The 16,822-nt window shown below is 45.8% G+C and overlaps 1 protein-coding gene across 2 annotated transcripts in view; it reads right to left on the minus strand.

Annotated features, from left to right (window-relative positions):
- SPMAP2 (sperm microtubule associated protein 2) overlaps positions 1 to 16,822 on the minus strand; it is a 361,513-nt gene that overhangs the window by 148,955 nt on the left and 195,736 nt on the right. The window lies entirely within an intron of this gene.

Below are 16,822 nucleotides of genomic sequence, written 5' to 3' on the forward strand. Positions count from 1 at the left end.
GAGTGCCGACACAGAGGTAGCTACAGCCGTGGACTACCGTACTGTGTCTGCTGCTAATATAGACTGGATGATAATGATATGAAATCAATATATATATGTATGTATATATAATATCACTAGTACTGCAGCCGGACAGGTAGATAATATATTTATTAGGTAATGATGACTGATGACGGACCTGCTGGACACTGTCAGCTCAGCAGCACCGCAGACTGCTACAGTAAGCTACTATACTAAAGTAGTATGTACAAAGAAGAAAGAAAAAAAAAAACCACGGGTAGGTGGTATACAATTATGGATGGACTGCCGAGTGCCGACACAGAGGTAGCTACAGCCGTGGACTACCGTACTGTGTCTGCTGCTAATATAGACTGGATGATAATGATATGAAATCAATATATATATGTATGTATATATAATATCACTAGTACTGCAGCCGGACAGGTAGATAATATATTTATTAGGTAATGATGACTGATGACGGACCTGCTGGACACTGTCAGCTCAGCAGCACCGCAGACTGCTACAGTAAGCTACTATACTATAGTAGTATGTACAAAGAAGAAAGAAAAAAAAAACCACGGGTAGGTGGTATACAATTATGGATTGACTGCCGAGTGCCGACACAGAGGTAGCTACAGCCGTGGACTACCGTACTGTGTCTGCTGCTAATATAGACTGGATGATAATGATATGAAATCAATATATATATGTATGTATATATAATATCACTAGTACTGCAGCCGGACAGGTAGATAATATATTTATTAGGTAATGATGACTGATGACGGACCTGCTGGACACTGTCAGCTCAGCAGCACCGCAGACTGCTACAGTAAGCTACTATACTATAGTAGTATGTACAAAGAAGAAAGAAAAAAAAAAACACGGGTAGGTGGTATACAATTATGGATGGACTGCCGAGTGCCGACACAGAGGTAGCTACAGCCGTGGACTAACGTACTGTGTCTGCTGCTAATATAGACTGGATGATAATGATATGAAATCAATATATATATGTATGTATATATAATATCACTAGTACTGCAGCCGGACAGGTAGATAATATATTTATTAGGTAATGATGACTGATGACGGACCTGCTGGACACTGTCAGCTCAGCAGCACCGCAGACTGCTACAGTAAGCTACTATACTATAGTAGTATGTACAAAGAAGAAAGAAAAAAACAAACCACGGGTAGGTGGTATACAATTATGGATTGACTGCCGAGTGCCGACACAGAGGTAGCTACAGCCGTGGACTACCGTACTGTGTCTGCTGCTAATATAGACTGGATGATAATGATATGAAATCAATATATATATATGTATGTATATATAATATCACTAGTACTGCAGCCGGACAGGTAGATAATATATTTATTAGGTAATGATGACTGATGACGGACCTGCTGGACACTGTCAGCTCAGCAGCACCGCAGACTGCTACAGTAAGCTACTATACTATAGTAGTATGTACAAAGAAGAAAGAAAAAAAAAAACCACGGGTAGGTGGTATACAATTATGGATGGACTGCCGAGTGCCGACACAGAGGTAGCTACAGCCGTGGACTAACGTACTGTGTCTGCTGCTAATATAGACTGGATGATAATGATATGAAATCAATATATATATGTATGTATATATAATATCACTAGTACTGCAGCCGGACAGGTAGATAATATATTTATTAGGTAATGATGACTGATGACGGACCTGCTGGACACTGTCAGCTCAGCAGCACCGCAGACTGCTACAGTAAGCTACTATACTATAGTAGTATGTACAAAGAAGAAAGAAAAAAAAAAAACCACGGGTAGGTGGTATACAATTATGGATGGACTGCCGAGTGCCGACACAGAGGTAGCTACAGCCGTGGACTACCGTACTGTGTCTGCTGCTAATATAGACTGGATGATAATGATATGAAATCAATATATATATGTATGTATATATAATATCACTAGTACTGCAGCCGGACAGGTAGATAATATATTTATTAGGTAATGATGACTGATGACGGACCTGCTGGACACTGTCAGCTCAGCAGCACCGCAGACTGCTACAGTAAGCTACTATACTATAGTAGTATGTACAAAGAAGAAAGAAAAAAAAACCCACGGGTAGGTGGTATACAATTATGGATGGACTGCCGAGTGCCGACACAGAGGTAGCTACAGCCATGGACTAACGTACTGTGTCTGCTGCTAATATAGAGTCTAGACTGGATGATAAATTATTGATAATGAGATGAAATCAATATAATATCACTAGTACTGCAGCCGGACAGGTACTATATATATTTATTATGTAATGACTGATGACGGACCTGCTGGACACTGTCAGGTCAGCAGCACCGCAGACTGCTACAGTAAGCTACTATAGTAGTATGTATAAAGAAGAATGAAAAAAAAAAAAAACCACGGGTAGGTGGTATACAATATTATATATATATATATTATATACAATTATATATATATATATATATATATATTAAACTGGTGGTGATTGATTATTAAACTGGTGGTCAGGTCACTCACGTTGCAACTTGCAACTAGTACTCCGAGTCCTAAGCAGACAATCACAAAATATATTATTATACTGGTGGTCAGTGTGGTCACAACAATGGCAGTGTGGCACTGACTCTGGCAGCAAAAGTGTGCACTGTACGTTATATGTACTCCTGAGTCCTGCTCTCAGACTCTAACTGCTCCCCACTGTCAGTGTCTCCCCCACAAGTCAGATAATGCAATACACTTACAGTCACACTATCTAATCTATATCACTTCAGCAAGTAGTATAGTAGTATAGTAGTACTCCTCCTAATAATGCTCCCCAAAATTACTACTACTGTGTCTCTCTCGTCTCTACTGTGTCTCTCTCTTCTCTAAACGGAGAGGACGCCAGCCACGTCCTCTCCCTATGACTCTCAATGCACGTGTGAAAATGGCGGCGACGCGCGGCTCCTTATATAGAATCCGAGTCTCGCGATAGAATCCGAGCCTCGCGAGAATCCGACAGCGGGATGATGACGTTCGGGCGCGCTCGGGTTAACCGAGCAAGGCGGGAAGATCCGAGTCGCTCGGACCCGTGGAAAAAAACATGAAGTTCGGGCGGGTTCGGATTCAGAGGAACCGAACCCGCTCATCTCTAATATATATATATATATATATATATAGGATGTACAGATAGGCGGCACTCCAGGACTTCTCAGGTACAAGAAAAGAGATGACCCCTTCTTGTTAGCTTAACGTTTCGGTTTTATTAACCGTCGTCAGAAGATACAAAAAATACAATGAACAATCTTACCTTAATATAACTTAACACACCACGTGCAGCGTCCCCGGAGCCCCGGCAGACCAGTTACCGGCTACGTCATCGCTTGCAGACCAAACCGCCCACTTGGTGACGTATATCCGGCTCTAAGTGCATACCCATCACCATGACAACACACAGTATACGAGGGATGTAAATCTAACAAGGTGCAGATTCTGTAGAAAACACAAAATATGCACCAAACATTTTCAGAGATATCCATATTTGAAAATCGGACAAAATATACACCTTTACATATAAAAATGAACACTGATAGAGGTTACCCCTTATAGGAAACATGACAGTGATAGCATCTCATTAAGGCCGTTTGGAGCCACCGTGTTCAATCGGTGTATCCAGCGGGCTTCTTTTTGCAATAGAATTTTATGTCTATCACCCCCCCGTTTAGAAGCCTGTACTTGCTCAAGCATCTTATATCGTAGGGTGGCCAATGTATGATTGTATGATTTAAAATGTTTTGCAACAGGCTGCTCTACATTTTTGCCCTCCAGTATCTGTTTAATGGCACTCCTGTGCTGTGACATCCGTTCCTTAAAAAGGCAGGATGTCTTACCTATGTAATACAGTCCGCACGGACATTAGATGCAATGTCATGGTGATGGGTATGCACTTAGAGCCGGATATACGTCACCAAGTGGGCGGTTTGGTCTGCAAGCGATGACGTAGCCGGTAACTGGTCTGCCGGGGCTCCGGGGACGCTGCACGTGGTGTGTTAAGTTATATTAAGGTAAGATTGTTCATTGTATTTTTTGTATCTTCTGACGACGGTTAATAAAACCGAAACGTTAAGCTAAAAAGAAGGGGTCATCTCTTTTCTTGTACCTGAGAAGTCCTGGAGTGCCGCCTATCTGTACATCCTACATTGCTGCTATGCTGTGGAGGGCACCGGGCCAGCTGATTTGATTATTCTTATGGGAGTGCCGAATATCTACCATTTGTATTACAAAGCCCCGTTCGCAGTAACGGGACACTTTGCATTAGGGCACCCGTTGTGGATCTGAACCACCATTCCGCAATTCAAGGAAGGTTATTTATTGCCAATCTGTGCATATAGATTGGTATTATGGATACAGTTTTGGAGGATGTCTCAGGATACCGACACACCATGCTGCTGCAGGGTGAACAGCTTGCATTGTCGGACGCTGATGCAGAGAGAATCCTGTTTAAGGACAAATTATCATCCACGACTGCTGCAGACAACACTGAACAGATTTATTTGCAGTTACTGAGATTGAAAAATCGTGAAACCAATTTTTACTTGCACGGAGTTTGTCTATCAGACTACTACAGAGACAAAATGCTTCCAAGAGGTTTTCGAATACGCAATACCCCCACCATCGGCAGATTTAACCCGGAGTTTTGCCGGAGGTGGGCTGCAGTATTGAATAAGGCATCCTTCGACCTCATTCTACTGGTAGTAGAGGAGGCTGCAAGAGAGCTGGAAGTGGTTCGGGGCAAGATCAGAACCTTGGAGACGACAGCCATGTCGACACCCACGGCGGATACCGAGAATGACTGGTTATCAAAACTGACTCAACAAGTGGACAAATACAAGACTGATTTAATCAAATTCAAGACTAAAAAGTTTGCTACAGTGGCCAAGGACTATGCTGAAAATCGAGTCTATTTTTGGGCCAACAATCAAACGGTTAAAAATTATCCATACCGTCCAAGGACCCATAGACGGGGCCGCCGCTTTCCACTTGAGGGTGACACCTCTAGCGGCACCTCAAACAGTGAAGCTGAACAAGCATCAGGACGCCAGCGCCCCCCAATTCAGCAGGTCCCTTTAGGCATCAAAACGAGGGCCCAGCGAGAAGGGCCCGTCGAAGTAGAACCAGACGTGGCAAGCAATGCCAAAGGGAAGGGAGGAAGAGGCACAAAAAGCAAGAAATAGTCTATAACCTGTCCTCTAGGTCGTTTACTGAGATTGAAATGAGGATGTTATCTAAAGGGTTAAATTTTGTGCCCACCAATCCCCATAGAGTATTTGAAAGTAAGGTTGAGCTCAGTAAATTTAACAGACAGCTTCGGTTAAAGGAATTCTTTAATAATAAATTGGATGTTATGAATACCAATGAGTGTCCCATTAGATCCAAGTCCACCTTTGACCCTTACTCCATTAATCCAAAAGTATTTACCAACACAATTTCTGATTATATAGATAATGTTGATGAACACAAAATATCTAACAAGGGGTCTAACATTAGTGCAGAAGAGCGTCTGGCTTTAAAAAATGTATCTAGTTATCCTGATATCACTGTGCACCCTGCCGACAAGGGGGGTGGCATAGTGATACAGGATCTTGTTGACTATAAAATTGAAGCCTATAGGCAACTTGATGACATCTCTGTGTATAGCAAATTGGAATCTGATCCTACAGCAATATATACATTAGAATTAAATCAATTATTGGAAAATGCTGTAGTTGATGGTATCATTTTGAAATCAACAAAGATGGCTTTAACTTCCACATCTCCTAGTGTGCCGGTATTTTATACCATACCCAAACTACATAAGGATTTGGTCCGTCCACCCGGTCGGCCTATAATTGCCGCTAGGGATTCATTGTACTATCAGGTGTCAAAATATATTGACCACTTTTTACAGCCAGTAATTCAAAGTGAGGATACGTATCTTAAAGATACCACGACTTTTCTAAGCAAACTCAGACAGATTGATTCAGTTCCTGACACTTGTTGGCTGTGTACAGCAGATGTTATCAGCCTCTATACCAGTATCCCGCACACACGGGGACTGGAGGCTGTTAGAGCATTGATAGAGGGAAACCCTAATTACACTGGTCCTGAAATTAATTTCTTTATGTCGCTTATACATCTTACACTTTACAGAAATTATTTTCTCTTTAACAATGAGTTTTTTAAGCAAGAAAAGGGCTGTGCGATGGGGTCTTGTGCCGCACCGGCATATGCCAATGCTTTTATGTTTGGGGTAGAGAAAGCTCTTTTTTTCTTTAATGAACAGCAAAAATCAAATATAGTGCTATACACCCGCTATATCGATGACGTCTTTATGCTGTGGACAGGTTCATATGATGGCTTTATGGAGATGATGCAAAGGGTTAATCAGATGGATGAGTCCATAAAATTTACCTTTGACATACAATCCACTAGCATACACTTCTTAGACGTTAAAATTACCAAATCACAAGGTAAATTGATTACATCAGTGTATAACAAGCCCACGGATGTTAACAGTCTGTTGTTGTCCTCCAGTCATCATCCGAAATCACTAAAAAATGGGTTGCCATACTCACAATATCTGAGGGTGCACCGAATTTGTACCAAAACGGATGATGAACTGGCTCAAATGGATCTAATGACTAAAAGATTCCTTGAAAGGGGGTATAGCAACAAACTGTTACAAGATGCAAAAAAACGTGCCATGCTTGAACCTAAAATACCGGTTGAGAATAACAGCGATAAAAGGGCAATTGATAAATCTGTAATATATGTATCAAGTTATACTACTTCGAGTGAAAAACTCATTAAAACTGCCAAGAGAGTATGGCCGGTAATTCAGTCTGATCCGGACCTCTCTAGCATTAGAACGAGCAGAATACTGCCATGTTATAAGAGAGGCAGTAATATACGCGACCTTGTGGTACACAATGATATTTCACGTTTAACAGCTGTAGACACAACCTTTTTATCCCGCAAGCCAGGTAATTACAAATGCACGGGTTGCACCACCTGTTTATATCTCGAGACAGGGGATTACATTGTACACCCTCACTCAGGACATAGGATTAAGATCAAACAGGTGCTTACATGCACAAGCAAATTTGTCGTTTATTGCATCAAATGTCCGTGCGGACTGTATTACATAGGTAAGACATCCTGCCTTTTTAAGGAACGGATGTCACAGCACAGGAGTGCCATTAAACAGATACTGGAGGGCAAAAATGTAGAGCAGCCTGTTGCAAAACATTTTAAATCATACAATCATACATTGGCCACCCTACGATATAAGATGCTTGAGCAAGTACAGGCTTCTAAACGGGGGGGTGATAGACATAAAATTCTATTGCAAAAAGAAGCCCGCTGGATACACCGATTGAACACGGTGGCTCCAAACGGCCTTAATGAGATGCTATCACTGTCATGTTTCCTATAAGGGGTAACCTCTATCAGTGTTCATTTTTATATGTAAAGGTGTATATTTTGTCCGATTTTCAAATATGGATATCTCTGAAAATGTTTGGTGCATATTTTGTGTTTTCTACAGAATCTGCACCTTGTTAGATTTACATCCCTCGTATACTGTGTGTTGTCATGGTGATGGGTATGCACTTAGAGCCGGATATACGTCACCAAGTGGGCGGTTTGGTCTGCAAGCGATGACGTAGCCGGTAACTGGTCTGCCGGGGCTCCGGGGACGCTGCACGTGGTGTGTTACGTTATATTAAGGTAAGATTGTTCATTGTATTTTTTGTATCTTCTGACGACGGTTAATAAAACCGAAACGTTAAGCTAACAAGAAGGGGTCATCTCTTTTCTTGTACCTGAGAAGTCCTGGAGTGCCGCCTATCTGTACATCCTACATTGCTGCTATGCTGTGGAGGGCACCGGGCCAGCTGATTTGATTATTCTTATGGGAGTGCCGAATATCTACCATTTATATTTATATATATATATAGAGAGAGAGAGATATATATATATATATATGTATATATATAATATATCAAAAAGTGGCGGCACTCAGAGCCTGCTTATATGGCAAATCACGTGTATTTAAAACACATATTGCAAACACCGGTGTTCTAAATATGTGTTTTAAATACACGTGATCTGCCATTTAAGCAGACTGAGTGGCGCCACTTTTTGTTCTTCTGTACATACCTCATGCCTACAACAGAGGGCACCGGAGCACCTTTAGCAACATTGATGAGTGCCGGCCTATGTCCAGCATAATATATATATATATATATATATATATAGTCAGCAAATGGTCCAGCACTCCACATGTCACATAAACTGCGTCTGTTGCCCCCACAATAAGATAAACAGTATATAGCAGAGGTGCGGCACTCATGGCATCTTAATCAGAGCAATAATGATGGCACAGTCATTATCCTGATGAAAATCTAAAATATAGATTGAAACGTTGATTACTAACTTGGCGACTGTGCCATCATTAATGCTCTGCTTAAGACGCTGTGAGTGCCGTACCCCTGATATATATATATATATATATACATATCTATATATATATAGATAGATATATATATCTATAGATATATATCTATAGATATATATATACATACATATATACTCTGTATTTACATATATAAGAAGGCTGCTCCTTCTGCCCGGCCATCCCCCTCACATTGTCCACTTGCCTCAGCCCAGGCCAGGAGGATGAGATGAACTGGACGCCGGCTGTGTTTTCCTTTTCTCTGCTCCGGATGGCTGCCAGCTGCATACTGTAGGTCTGGGAGGTGCTGGCAGGAAGGCAGATGGGCGGGTATGCAGGAGGCGCTACCATGCACCTGAGCAGAGGGAGGCGTGGGCAGTCAGTGCCTTGCAGCAGTGGCGGTGATCGTCAGGGGCAAATGCAGGATTTGGGAGGGGGAGTATCCACATGTGCAAAATAAAATAAGAATTTACTTACCGATAATTCTATTTCTCGTAGTCCGTAGTGGATGCTGGGAACTCCGTAAGGACCATGGGGAATAGCGGCTCCGCAGGAGACTGGGCACAAAAGTAAAGCTTTAGGACTACCTGGTGTGCACTGGCTCCTCCCCCTATGACCCTCCTCCAAGCCTCAGTTAGGATACTGTGCCCGGACGAGCGTACACAATAAGGAAGGATTTTGAATCCCGGGTAAGACTCATACCAGCCACACCAATCACACCGTACAACTTGTGATCTGAACCCAGTTAACAGCATGATAACAGAGGAGCCTCTGGAAAGATGGCTCACAACAACAATAACCCAATTTAGTTAACAATAACTATGTACAAGTATTGCAGACAATCCGCACTTGGGATGGGCGCCCAGCATCCACTACGGACTACGAGAAATAGAATTATCGGTAAGTAAATTCTTATTTTCTCTGACGTCCTAGTGGATGCTGGGAACTCCGTAAGGACCATGGGGATTATACCAAAGCTCCCAAACGGGCGGGAGAGTGCGGATGACTCTGCAGCACCGAATGAGAGAACTCCAGGTCCTCCTCAGCCAGGGTATCAAATTTGTAGAATTTAGCAAACGTGTTTGCCCCTGACCAAGTAGCTGCTCGGCAAAGTTGTAAAGCCGAGACCCCTCGGGCAGCCGCCCAAGATGAGCCCACCATCCTTCTGGAATGGGCTTTTACAGATTTTTGCTGTGGCAGGCCTGCCACAGAATGTGCAAGCTGAATTGTACTACAAATCCAACGAGCAATAGTCTGCTTAGAAGCAGGAGCACCCAGCTTGTTGGGTGCATACAGGATAAACAGGGAGTCAGATTTTCTGACTCCAGCCATCCTGGAAACATATATTTTCAGGGCCCTGACAACGTCCAGCAACTTGGAGTCCTCCAAGTCCCTAGTAGCCGCAGGTACCACAATAGGCTGGTTCAGGTGAAACGCTGAAACCACCTTAGGGAGAAATTGTGGACGAGTCCTCAATTCTGCCCTGTCCGTATGAAAAATCAGGTAAGGGCTTTTATAAGATAAAGCCGCCAATTCTGACACGCGCCTGGCCGAAGCCAGGGCCAACAGCATGACCACTTTCCATGTGAGATATTTCAAATCCACAGATTTAAGCGGTTCAAACCAATGTGATTTTAGGAACCCCAAAACTACATTGAGATCCCAAGGTGCCACTGGAGGCACAAAAGGAGGCTGTATATGCAGCACCCCCTTGACAAACGTCTGAACTTCAGGAACTGAAGCCAGTTCTTTCTGGAAGAAAATCGACAGGGCCGAAATCTGAACCTTAATGGATCCTAATTTTAGGCCCATAGACACTCCTGTTTGCAGGAAATGCAGGAATCGACCCAGTTGAAATTCCTCCGTTGGGGCCTTCCTGGCCTCGCACCACGCAACATATTTCCGCCAAATGCGGTGATAATGCTTTGCGGTCACATCCTTCCTGGCTTTGATCAGGGTAGGAATGACTTCTTCCGGAATGCCTTTTTCCTTCAGGATCCGGCGTTCAACCGCCATGCCGTCAAACGCAGCCGCGGTAAGTCTTGGAACAGACAGGGTCCTTGCTGGAGCAGGTCCCTTCTTAGAGGCAGAGGCCACGGGTCCTCTGTGAGCATCTCTTGAAGTTCCGGGTACCAAGTCCTTCTTGGCCAATCCGGAGCCACGAGTATAGTTCTTACTCCTCTCCGTCTTATAATTCTCAGTACCTTGGGTATGAGAGGCAGAGGAGGGAAACACATACACTGACTGGTACACCCATGGTGTTACCAGAGCGTCCACAGCTATTGCCTGAGGGTCCCTTGACCTGGCGCAATACCTGTCCAATTTTTTGTTGAGGCGGGACGCCATCATGTCCACCTTTGGTTTTTCCCAACGGTTTACAATCATGTGGAAGACTTCTGGGTGAAGTCCCCACTCTCCCGGGTGGAGGTCGTGCCTGCTGAGGAAGTCTGCTTCCCAGTTGTCCACTCCCGGAATGAACACTGCTGACAGTGCTATCACATGATTTTCCGCCCAGCGAAGAATCCTTGCAGCTTCTGCCATTGCCCTCCTGCTTCTTGTGCCGCCCTGTCTGTTCACGTGGGCGACTGCCGTGATGTTGTCCGACTGGATCAGCACCGCCTGACCTTGAAGCAGAGGTCTTGCTTGGCTTAGGGCATTGTAAATGGCCCTCAGCTCCAGGATATTTATGTGAAGTGATGTCTCCAGGCTTGACCACAAGCCCTGGAAATTTCTTCCCTGTGTGACTGCTCCCCAGCCTCGCAGGCTGGCATCCGTGGTCACCAGGACCCAGTCCTGAATGCCGAATCTGCGGCCCTCTAGAAGATGAGCACTCTGCAACCACCACAGGAGAGACACCCTTGTCTTTGGTGACAGGGTTATCCGCTGATGCATCTGAAGATGCGATCCGGACCATTTGTCCAGCAGGTCCCACTGGAAAGTTCTTGCGTGGAATCTGCCGAAAGGGATTGCTTCGTAGGAAGCCACCATTTTTCCCAGGACCCTTGTGCATTGATGCACTGACACTTGGCCTGGTTTTAGGAGGTTTCTGACTAGTTCGGATAACTCCCTGGATTTCTCCTCCGGGAGAAACACCTTTTTCTGGACTGTGTCCAGGATCATCCCTAGGAATAGAAGACGTGTCGTCGGGATCAGCTGCGATTTTGGAATATTGAGAATCCAACCATGCTGCCGCAACACTACTTGAGATAGTGCTACCCCGACTACCAATTGTTCCCTGGATCTTGCCCTTATCAGGAGATCGTCCAAGTACGGGATAACTAAAACTCCCTTCCTTCGAAGGAGTATCATCATTTCGGCCATTACCTTGGTAAAGACCCGGGGTGCCGTGGACAAACCAAACGGCAGCGTCTGAAACTGATAGTGACAGTTCTGTACCACAACCTGAGGTATCCTTGGTTAGAAGGGTAAATTGGGACATGGAGGTAAGCCTCCTTGATGTCCAAAGACACCATATAATCCCCTTCTTCCAAGTTCGCAATCACCGCTCTGAGTGACTCCATCTTGAATTTGAACCTGTGTATGTAAGTGTTCAAGGATTTCAGATTTAAAATAGGTCTCACCGAGCCGTCCGGCTTCGGTACCACAAACAGCGTGGAATAATACCCCTGTCCCTGTTGCAGGAGGGGTATCTTGATTATCACCTGCTGGGAATACAGCTTGTGAATGGCTTCCAATACCGCCTCCCTGTCGGAGGGAGACGTCGGTAAAGCAGACTTTAGGGGAGTGCCTGAGTCCGCTTGTAAAGCCCCAGCGTCATGCTGAGGACTTGGCAGAAACGGGAGAGGGCTTCTGTTCCTGGGAACTGGCTGTTTGCTGCAACCTTTTTCCTCTCCCTCTGCCACGGGGCAGAAATGAGGAGCCTTTTGCCCGCTTGCCCTTATGGGGCCGAAAGGACTGCGCCTGATAATACGGCGTCTTCTTATGTTGAGAGGCTACCTGGGGTAAAAATGTGGATTTCCCAGCAGTTGCCGTGGCCACCAGGTCTGATAGACCTACCCCAAATAACGCCTCCCCTTTGTAAGGCAATACTTCCATATGCCTTTTGGAATCAGCATCACCTGACCACTGCCTCGTCCATAACCCTCTTCTGGCAGAAATGGACAGCGCACTTACTCTTGATGCCAGTCGGCAAATATCCCTCTGTGCATCACGCATATATAGAAATGCATCTTTCAAATGCTCTATAGTCAGTAATATACTGTCCCTATCTAGGGTATCAATATTGTCAGTCAGGGAATCCGACCAAGCCACCCCAGCACTGCACATCCAGGCTGAGGCGATTGCTGGTCGCAGTATAACACCCGTGTGAGTGTATATACATTTTAGGATATTCTCCTGCTTTCTGTCAGCAGGTTCCTTAAGGGCGGCCGTATCAGGAGACGGTAGTGCCACCTGTTTTGACAAACGTGTGAGCGCTTTATCCACCTTAGGGGGTGTTTCCCAACGTGCCCTATCCTCTGGCGGGAAGGGGTATGATGCTAATAACCTTTTAGGAATTATCAGTTTTTTATCGGGGGAAACCCACGCTTCATCACACACTTCATTTAATTCCTCAGATGCAGGAAAAACTACAGGCAGTTTTTTCTCACCAAACATAATACCCTTTTTAGTGGTACTTGTATTATCAGAAATATGTAAAACATTTTTCATAGCATCAATCATGTAACGTGTGGCCCTACTGGAAGTCACATTCGTCTCTTCATCGTCGACACTGGAGTCAGTATCCGTGTCGGCGTCTGTATCTGCCACCTGAGGTAACGGGCGTTTTAGAGCCCCTGATGGCTTTTGAGACGCCTAGACAGGCACGAGCTGAGTAGCCGGCTGTCTCATGTCATCAACCGTCTTTTGTAAAGAGCTGACACTGTCACGTAATTCCTTCCATAAGCTCAGCCACTCAGGTGTCGACTCCCTAGGGGGTGACATCTCCATTACAGGTAATTGCTCCGCCTCCACACCATTTTCCTCCTCATACATGTCGACACAATCGTACCGACACACAGCACACACACAGGGAATGCTCTGATAGAGGACAGGACCCCACTAGCCCTTTGGGGAGACAGAGGGAGAGTATGCCAGCACACACCAGAGCGCTATATATATACAGGGATAACCTTATAGAAGTGTTTTTCCCCTTATAGCTGCTGTTTTATTTATACTGCGCCTAATTAGTGCCCCCTCTCTTGTTTTACCCTTTTCTGTAGTGCAGGACTGCAGGGGAGAGTCAGGGAGACGTCCTTCCAGCGGAGCTGTGAGGGAAAATGGCGCCCGTGTGCTGAGGAGATAGGCTCCGCCCCCTTCTCGGCGGACTTTTCTCCCGCTTTTTGCTGTATTCTGGCAGGGGTTAAAATACATCCATATAGCCCTGGGGGTTATATGTGATGTATTTTCGCCAGCCAAGGTGTTTCTATTGCTGCTCAGGGCGCCCCCCCCCCCAGCGCCCTGCACCCTCAGTGACCGGAGTGTGAAGTGTGCCTGAGGAGCAATGGCGCACAGCTGCAGTGCTGTGCGCTACCTTGGTGAAGACTGATGTCTTCTGCCGCCGATTTTCCGGACCTCTTCTTGCTTCTGGCTCTGTAAGGGGGCCGGCGGCGCGGCTCTGGGACCGGACTCCGAGGCTTGGCCTGTGTTCGGTCCCTCTGGAGCTAATGGTGTCCAGTAGCCAAGAAGCCCAAGCTGGCTGCAAGCAGGCAGGTTCGCTTCTTCTCCCCTTAGTCCCTCGATGCAGTGAGCCTGTTGCCAGCAGGTCTCACTGAAAATAAAAAACCTAAAACTAAACTTTTACTAAGAAACTCAGGAGAGCCTCCTAGAATGCACCCTTCTCGGCCGGGCACAAAAATCTAACTGAGGCTTGGAGGAGGGTCATAGGGGGAGGAGCCAGTGCACACCAGGTAGTCCTAAAGCTTTACTTTTGTGCCCAGTCTCCTGCGGAGCCGCTATTCCCCATGGTCCTTACGGAGTTCCCAGCATCCACTAGGACGTCAGAGAAATATATATATATATATACACACACACACACAGTATATATAAAATTACCACCCACATGCCTCTCACATAGTTTTACAATGTATAGTGCAAGACAATATACAGTAGGTGTATTACCAAAACGGACTGCAGTCTGCTCCCTTCCCTACCACATACTCGGACTGTAGAATATACACACATACACACTCTGACTGCGGACTGTCTACACGCCACACACACTCTGACCCCTTACTCCCCCCCCACACACACACACACAGACAGCCCCCCCTCCATAAACAGACAACACCCCCCCTTTCCCAACAAAGACAGACAGCACCCCCCTCCCTCCATAGACAGACAGCACCCCCTCCCTAGACAGATAGCACCCCCTCCCTCCATGGACAGATAGCACCCCATAGACAGATAGCAACCCCCCTCCATAGACAGATAGCAACCCCCCTCCATAGACAGATAGCACCCCCTCCCCCCATAGACAGACAGCACCCCCCTCCTTCCATAGACAGACAGCACTCCCCTCCCTAGACAGATAGCACCCCCTCCCTCCATAGACAGACAGCACCCCCCACCTTCCATAGACAGACAGCACTCCCCTCCCTAGACAGATAGCACCCCCTCCCTCCATAGACAGATAGCACCCCCATCCCTCCATAGACAGACAGCACCCCCTCCTTCCATAGACAGACAGCACTCCCCTCCCTAGACAGATAGCACCCCCTCCCTCCATAGACAGATAGCACCCCCTCCCTCCATAGACAGATAGCACCCCCACTCCCTCACTAGACAGATAGCACCCCCTTTCCATAGACAGATAGCACCCCCTCCCTCCATAGACAGATAGCACCCCCACTCCCTCCCTAGACAGATAGCACCCCCCCTCCATAGACAGATAGCACCCCCTCCTCCATAGACAGATAGCACCCCACTCCCTCCCTAGACAGACACCACCCCTCCCTCCATAGACAGACAGCAACCCCCCACCCTCAGAACCACCCCCCCTCCCTCTATAGCCCATCTGCGCTGCCTGTCTGCTGCATACAGTTACACTTTACCTTGCTGCTGCACGGGAGTAATTGTATGGAAACAAGACAGCGCCGGCTCACCGAGTCAAGCCCCACCACGCTGGAAGCCTGAGAGGAGCTGCTACTCCTACACGCCAGCAGCCTCTCGGCGTCTACATAATGGCGGCAGCTGAGGGGTTGCTGCAGCTGCGCAGTGACTCACTGCCTGAGGCTGAGCTACGGACTTTTGCGCAAAACCCCCCAAATCATCGGACAACTGCTGGACAATACATCGGCGGCCAGGGGGGGGGGGGGGGGGTTTCTAGGTATTTGGAACCCCCCTCCCCCTGCGTGCGCGTATGGTGATCTTGGCGGCAGAAGGTATCTGGTGCGCAGCGGCAGAAGGTGATCGCAGGAGGCGGGGGGCGGAGGAGCAGCTAGCCGGGGGAGTTTTCGGCGCCCTCTCAAATACGGCGCCTGGGGCACGTGACCCCTTAGCCCCCCCTGGTTACGGCCGTGCTGCAACCCATGTCTGTGATTCCGATCTGCCCAGGGAGGATAGTGAGCATGTGTATTTGTCTTATCATTCCATTACATTACTTCTGTCTTTATGTTTTTTGTTAATCTGTGTCATGTGACGTTGCATATTACTCCCATCTTCATGTGTGCGTCAGCCGATACATTGTTTTTGTTTTTTTCTTTTTTTTACCAAAGTCAATATAACATAGTACTTTATAGTATGTCATGTGTTTTTTTTACTGTACATTTTCCATGTGTAGTTTGGACTTGGTGTGTCATTGAATTGTACAGCAATAATGTTTTCCTTTGGCACATTTGCCAGTTTGCAAGTTGGCCTATGTTTTTGTTTATAGTTATCCATGTGCAATGTTTGAAAATCAGTGGTTGACATGTCAGAGGCTGGAGTAGTGTAAAGTTGCTTTGAAGCCAGTTACATGTGTCATTTCATTAGTACTGTATGTAATCTTGTTTAAGACAAAACCACTATTTTTTGGTACATTTAGAGTCTGTATTTGTACCCTGAAACAACACTGCAGACTTAGTTATCGTACTATTATGATGGTTTTTTAAAATGTGTTTTGGTTTTTGGCTCATATTGTGCTAATGTGTGTTTGTAGTGCCACATCACAGAGCATTTTCTATATTGCATCTTTCATTAATGACATAACATTTTTCAATGAAGATGTCTGTGTTTTGGGTAGTTAGTGTATGTATTAGTAATTGTGGGGCAGATTTATTAAGCCTGGTGAAGTGATAAAGTTGAAGTTGATAAATTACCAAACAATCAGCTCATAACTTCCATGTTAC

This window comes from Pseudophryne corroboree, chromosome 1, assembly GCF_028390025.1.
Source record: "Pseudophryne corroboree isolate aPseCor3 chromosome 1, aPseCor3.hap2, whole genome shotgun sequence".
Lineage (NCBI taxonomy): Eukaryota > Metazoa > Chordata > Amphibia > Anura > Myobatrachidae > Pseudophryne > Pseudophryne corroboree.